We start from the raw sequence: 5,722 nt of genomic DNA, 5'->3' as shown, positions 1-5,722 counted from the left end.
CATTTTAAAATGGCTATCTTGCCAAAAGAAGAAGAAGAAACAAACTACAAAGGTCAAGACAAACAAATAAACAACAAAAAAAATCAAGACAAAAAATTGTCAAAATAAAACAGAAAACACACAAAAAAACCACTGCATTTGATTTGAGTTGTTCAGCTGCTCCTGGTTATGGGGTCAGCTTTGGAGTGTGGTTGGTATACCTAATGATACTCAATCACAGAAAATCGATTTTTCTTTTTCTCAGCAGGTATTGATTGCAAATAAGTTCTTGGTAGGGCTGGGGCTCTGTGCCTACCTTCCCTTCTTAGCATTGGGAATTCGTCTGAATTGAACCTAGTCGGGTCCCCTGCACACTGTCACTATTTCTGAGAGTCATTATATGTACTAGTCTCATTGCATCTGCTTGATAATCTTTCCTTGGAGTTTGCCACCTCTGGTTCTTACAGTTTTTCTCCCTCCTCTTTCACATAGATGCATGAGCCTTCAGGGTAGAGATTTGATAAAGACACCCTAATTTGGTCCAAGTACCTCAAAATCTCTCACTTGCAAATTGTCTGGATTTGGATCTTATTTAATTGTCATCTACTGTATGAGGGAGCTTCTCTGGTGAGGATTGTACAATGATGAAGGACGTTGATCTAGGGTTTTAGCAATATGCCATTTGGAGTCATTTTCTTGATATACTCATTTAGCAGAATAGTAAGAGAAGGTTTTCCTGTAGAACTCAAGACCTATCTAGTCTTAGGTTCTTGGCTACTTTAGCAGTGTCAGGTATAGGGTATATTTCATGAAGTGGGCCATAAAACCAATCAAAAAGTGTGGGTTATTCCTGTAATATTTTTACAACTCTTGAATCAGTATAATTTTCAGACAAGTCTCTATTATAGGTCACAGGGTTTGGAGCAGGGCAATACTGATGATGATGAGGAGGAGGAGCAGGACGACGACCACGATGACGACAATTATTTTTTCCTGTTAGAATGAAAAGTATCTTGCAGTACCATGAATACAAGTCAGTACAAGTGAAATTTTTAGTAGGGCACAAGCTTGATTTCTCCATGTCCAAAGGCCTAAGTATGATGTGTCTTCATATTGTAGAGGGCAACCAGTAGTTTTTACAATAGCCTGTGATATTTGGTGGTGGGTGACTTGACTTCATTATTAATCTTACAATGTTTTATGTTTATGAAAAAACTAAGTATAGAGAGTGCAAAGTTACATTATTTCTAACATTCACATCCTAGGGTGAAAGTCACATGGTTAAATACATAAATACATAATGTATCTTATTGTACCTTTGTTTAGGAAGAAAGACAAACTCCATGAGGACAGAGTGCTTGAATTTTAGAGTCCAAGTTGACATCGTTTGATGTTTGATCACTGAGCAGCTTGAAACCTCGAGTCTCTGGGCCTCAGTGTGCCCACACAAGCTAAGAACAATACAAATAGCATCTGGCTGCCTAGAAGGAAGCGATAAGGTCATCTTCCTCTTAGTGGGACAAGGATCAGATAACATGTTATTGTCTTTAATCTACTTCTAGAGTGGTTCTGGAAGTCACAGATACCCAACCCTACCTATATGCAGGCTGGTGGCTGACCCAAACACTCAATAAAATGACATACAGCCTTTTTCTTTAAGGAATTTACAGCCTGAGAGGAAACACATACAGATAAATAAGAAATTCCACTGAATAAGGTTAAACTGCAGACAGTGGAGACAAGAGTGGAAGAAACTTTAAACCCTCATTTTATAAGAGGGAAGCTTCCTTGAACAGATGCGCTTTCATCCTGCCTTTAAGAGTCCAGAGAAACAAAGACGTGGGGTTCCTGGGTCAGAAGATCTTGTAGAGGGTTTCTCTTAAGTAATGAACTGGGGTGGAGCTCTTTGCTGCAGGGTGTAGCTCAGGAGGTGGGTTTGTTTGTCTCTTGGTGGATAATTTGTGAGTGCATTGCTGTCTGATGACAGACTAAGAGCTGCTCATGTGTTTGCATCTGTGACTTGAGAAACACAAGCTTCAGGGCTGGAAGAGTCTTAGTCTACCCGCCTCTTTGTCCTCTTCACAATTCATAAGTGATAATGAGGACTTGTCCAAGCCATTCAGCTAATTGGATGGCACATTCCTCATTGGTACAACAAGTTCCACAGTATAAGGCCACGTAAGTTCTGGGTGAACTGGTGAACCCCATCGAGTTGAGATAACATTCTCTCACTGGCCCTACCTGACTTAGGACTGGCAGAAGAAGGCAGCAAGAGTTCAGGTAAGATAGATGGCCACACCTATTAAAAAGGATTAGGCACAGTGCTAAGTGCATCTTTGGAAAAGGATAGTTAATCAGAACCTGGATTTTTATTATGCATCATCAGAAGCAAACTCTACATTTAGAAGTTTCAAATAATACTAAGATCCTTATACTTCCATTTAAATTGACTAAAAACTCTAACTTTTAGTTTGTTATTCAGGAGACATCCTCTGTTCCATATGCTCTCCACACATTGGAAGTATAGATTGGCTTAAAAGAATCCTACGTGAGTTTCCAAGATGGAGAGGACCTCTATCCAGAATCAAATTTATGCCAAAAGAGGCACACAGGTTCTTGGCCTGGGGCTCTGACTTATAATTCTGTATGCCAATTGCAGGGTAGAGTTCTCAGCAATGTCCTGGCCTCTTCCTGCCCCTGCCTGCTAGGTGACCATCTGTGGCACAGGGTATCTCCTTGGCTAGAGAGATGTGTTTCTGGTTCAGTCCCACAGTGTGGGAGTCTCTTCCCACAGACAGCATGGTGCCAAGTGCAAACCCTAGCTACATGCCTGGCAGGTGTTTATTTTATGTTTTCTGCCCAGGAGGAAATGCCCTGAACTTGTCCTGGAAGCAGACAAGTCTAAAGGCTTACTAGCCTGCTTTTTACTTTATCTAAGATAAGCAAATAAAACATATACAACACAAAGAAGTGCCTTTTACTGTCTGAGCAGTAATAATTTATTATTACTACTGAGATAATATTTCAATCCTGACTAAATCAAGACTGAGATAATAATTCAACCCCAAATGTACACATCTACAAAAAGTCATATTATTTAAAGACAACTGTTTGTAAGCTAGCTTTAGGAGTGTCTTTTTCTAGATTTACCTACCCTTGTGTGTGCTTGAGTGCATGTGTATATGTGTATGTATGTGTACATGTGTGTGTGCAAGTATGTGTGTCTCTTTGTGTGTATGTCCATGTGGATGCATGTGTGTACACTTGTGTTTGTATGTACATTGTGCTTTATGTATCCTGGCCTGACTTTGAACTCATTATGTAGCTAAGATAGATCTTGAATCCTGATCCTCCTGCCTCATGTGGTACACTACACTCTCTCATTCCTGCCTAGATGATTTTTAAATAAAATTGGAAGAACACTGTAGACACTGGAGAAACTGATGAAAGTAGCACATTTCTTTTTCTTCTTTTTTACTAGATATTTTCTTTATTTACATTTCAGATGTTACCCCCTTTCCTGGTTTCCCCTCTGAAAACTCCCTATCTCCTCCCCCCTCCCCCTGCTCACCAATTCACCCACTCTCAATTCCTGGTCCTGACATTCCCCTACACTGGGGCATAGAGCCTTCCCAGGACCAAGGGCTTTTCCTCCCACTGATGACTGACAAGGTCATCCTCTGCTACATATGCGGCTGGAGCCATGGGTCCCTCCATGCATACTCTTTGGTTGGTGATTTAGTCCCTGGGAGCTCTGGGGATACTGGTTGGTTCTTATTGTTGTTCTTCCTATGGGACTGCAAATCCCTCAGCTCCTTGGGTCCACTCTCTAGTTCCTCTGTTGGGGACCCTGTCCTTAGTCCAAGTAGCACATTTCTATCTTTCTATACTCTGCTGTCAGCTCAGTAAAACAGGACTGATAATGTATAGTTACCGTTCCTTGCAAAATGTTAACTTCTGTTGACAAGCGAAGGTCTATGTACATCAATGGAGCTCTAGCCTGGCATTGGTCACATGAGAGAACAAGCCCCCATGCAATTCCATACCCCACCGTTTGAGTCACTATGAGCTATTCTTTTTTATTTAGAACCCAGATATCGTAGAGCAGAAGCAAGACATCTCTGCTATGCGCTGTCTGATGTCTGACCCACAGTGGTGGGGTGCATTTTATATTCCATGATGCAATTGGGGTTGACTATTCTATAGCATTAGAATCTATAACTGGACTATGCAGTGATTAAAACAGGACAATTTGAAGTCACCCTTTTAGCTGTGTGGCACTGTCTGTCTCACATCCTCAATGAGCATTTCTGGGTTCTTCCCCTCCATCCTGCATCTTCTTTCTTCAATTTACACACAGTTTACACACAGAGTCAAGCCTTCTCCAAGGGGAACAAATCCTTTCACCTTTCTCCACCAGTTTGGAGGGCTACCACTCTTATCACCAATTACCAATTCCATTTTCTAAAAAAAGGTTTTTATTTCTCCTTGAAAATTGTATAAGCCATATTTTGATCCATGCCTTTTCCTTCCCTAACTCCTCTCAGATTGTTCCTCATCCATTTAACTTCATGCTTGTCCTTCTCTCACTCTTAAATAAAACAAAAATGAAGACAAGAACAGGAACAAATCTAAAACTGAGCCCATTTTGTGTCTGCCCGACTACTTCTGAGCATGGGGCCTGCCCTGCAGTGTGGATGACATACTCAGCCCTATTCCATTGAAGAAAACTAATTTTTACTCTCAATTGAGAACAGCTTCTTGGCTGAGAGTGGGAGTTAGTGCTCCTTGCCCTTTCTTCTTGCTATGATTTTGTTTGACTTGACCTTGCGCAGGTCTTAGAAATGCTGCCACCGTCCCTCTGAGTTCCTCTGTGCACCTGTTCTGTTGTGTCTAGAAGATACTGTTTCCTCAGAGTCATCGACCACCTTTAGCTCTTAAAATATTTCCAATCCTTTTCCCTAATAGAACCTTGATCCTTGAAGGTATGCTATTGATGTCCCATTTAGGGAAACTCAGTTCTTGAATGTATATTTTGTATCTCTTTACCTTGAGCAAGTGGAAGTTGGCTTGATGTAGCTGGTATTTTTGTGTGGAGTACATTATAGGACTTTCACAAAAGGCCACTTGAGTATGCCCTGAGATGTGGAAATGTTCTCTTCCCACTTTTCAGGTTCTTCCCTACTCCTCCCCTTGAGTTACTGAATGGTCATTGAAAATCCCCTTCCCTCTTAGTGTCATAACTCCCCCAACCGCATCTCCTTCATTGCTGTTTCCTCAGTGACCATCTCTGAGTGGCCATTTCTTGAACTGACATCTCAAATGAGGAGCTCTAAACATAAAGGTTAGAATTTAACCCATCACAAAGATATCTCCATACATAACGCTGAAAACTCAGGACTTGGAGCTGAGCTTAGTGAATTTCTTTATTTAAAAAGTATAACAATTTGTTTTTTCTTTTCTCTTTTCTTTTCTTTTTTTTAATTTTTAATATTTTTTATTACGTATTTTCCTCAATTACATTTACAATGCTATCCCAAAAGTCCCCCATTCCCCCCCCCCACTTCCCTACCCACCCATTCCCATTTTTTTGGCCCTGGCATTCCCCTGTATCTGGGTCCTTTCAGCAAAATCTTGCTAGTGTATGTAATGGTGTCAGCGTTTAGAAGCTGATTATGGGATGGATCCCTGGATATGGCAGTCTCTAGATGGTCCATCCTTTCATCACAGCTCCAAACTTTGT

Source organism: Mus caroli, chromosome 15 (genome assembly GCF_900094665.2).
Source record: "Mus caroli chromosome 15, CAROLI_EIJ_v1.1, whole genome shotgun sequence".
In the NCBI taxonomy this organism is placed as follows: domain Eukaryota; kingdom Metazoa; phylum Chordata; class Mammalia; order Rodentia; family Muridae; genus Mus; species Mus caroli.
This window is presented reverse-complemented; position numbering follows the sequence as displayed.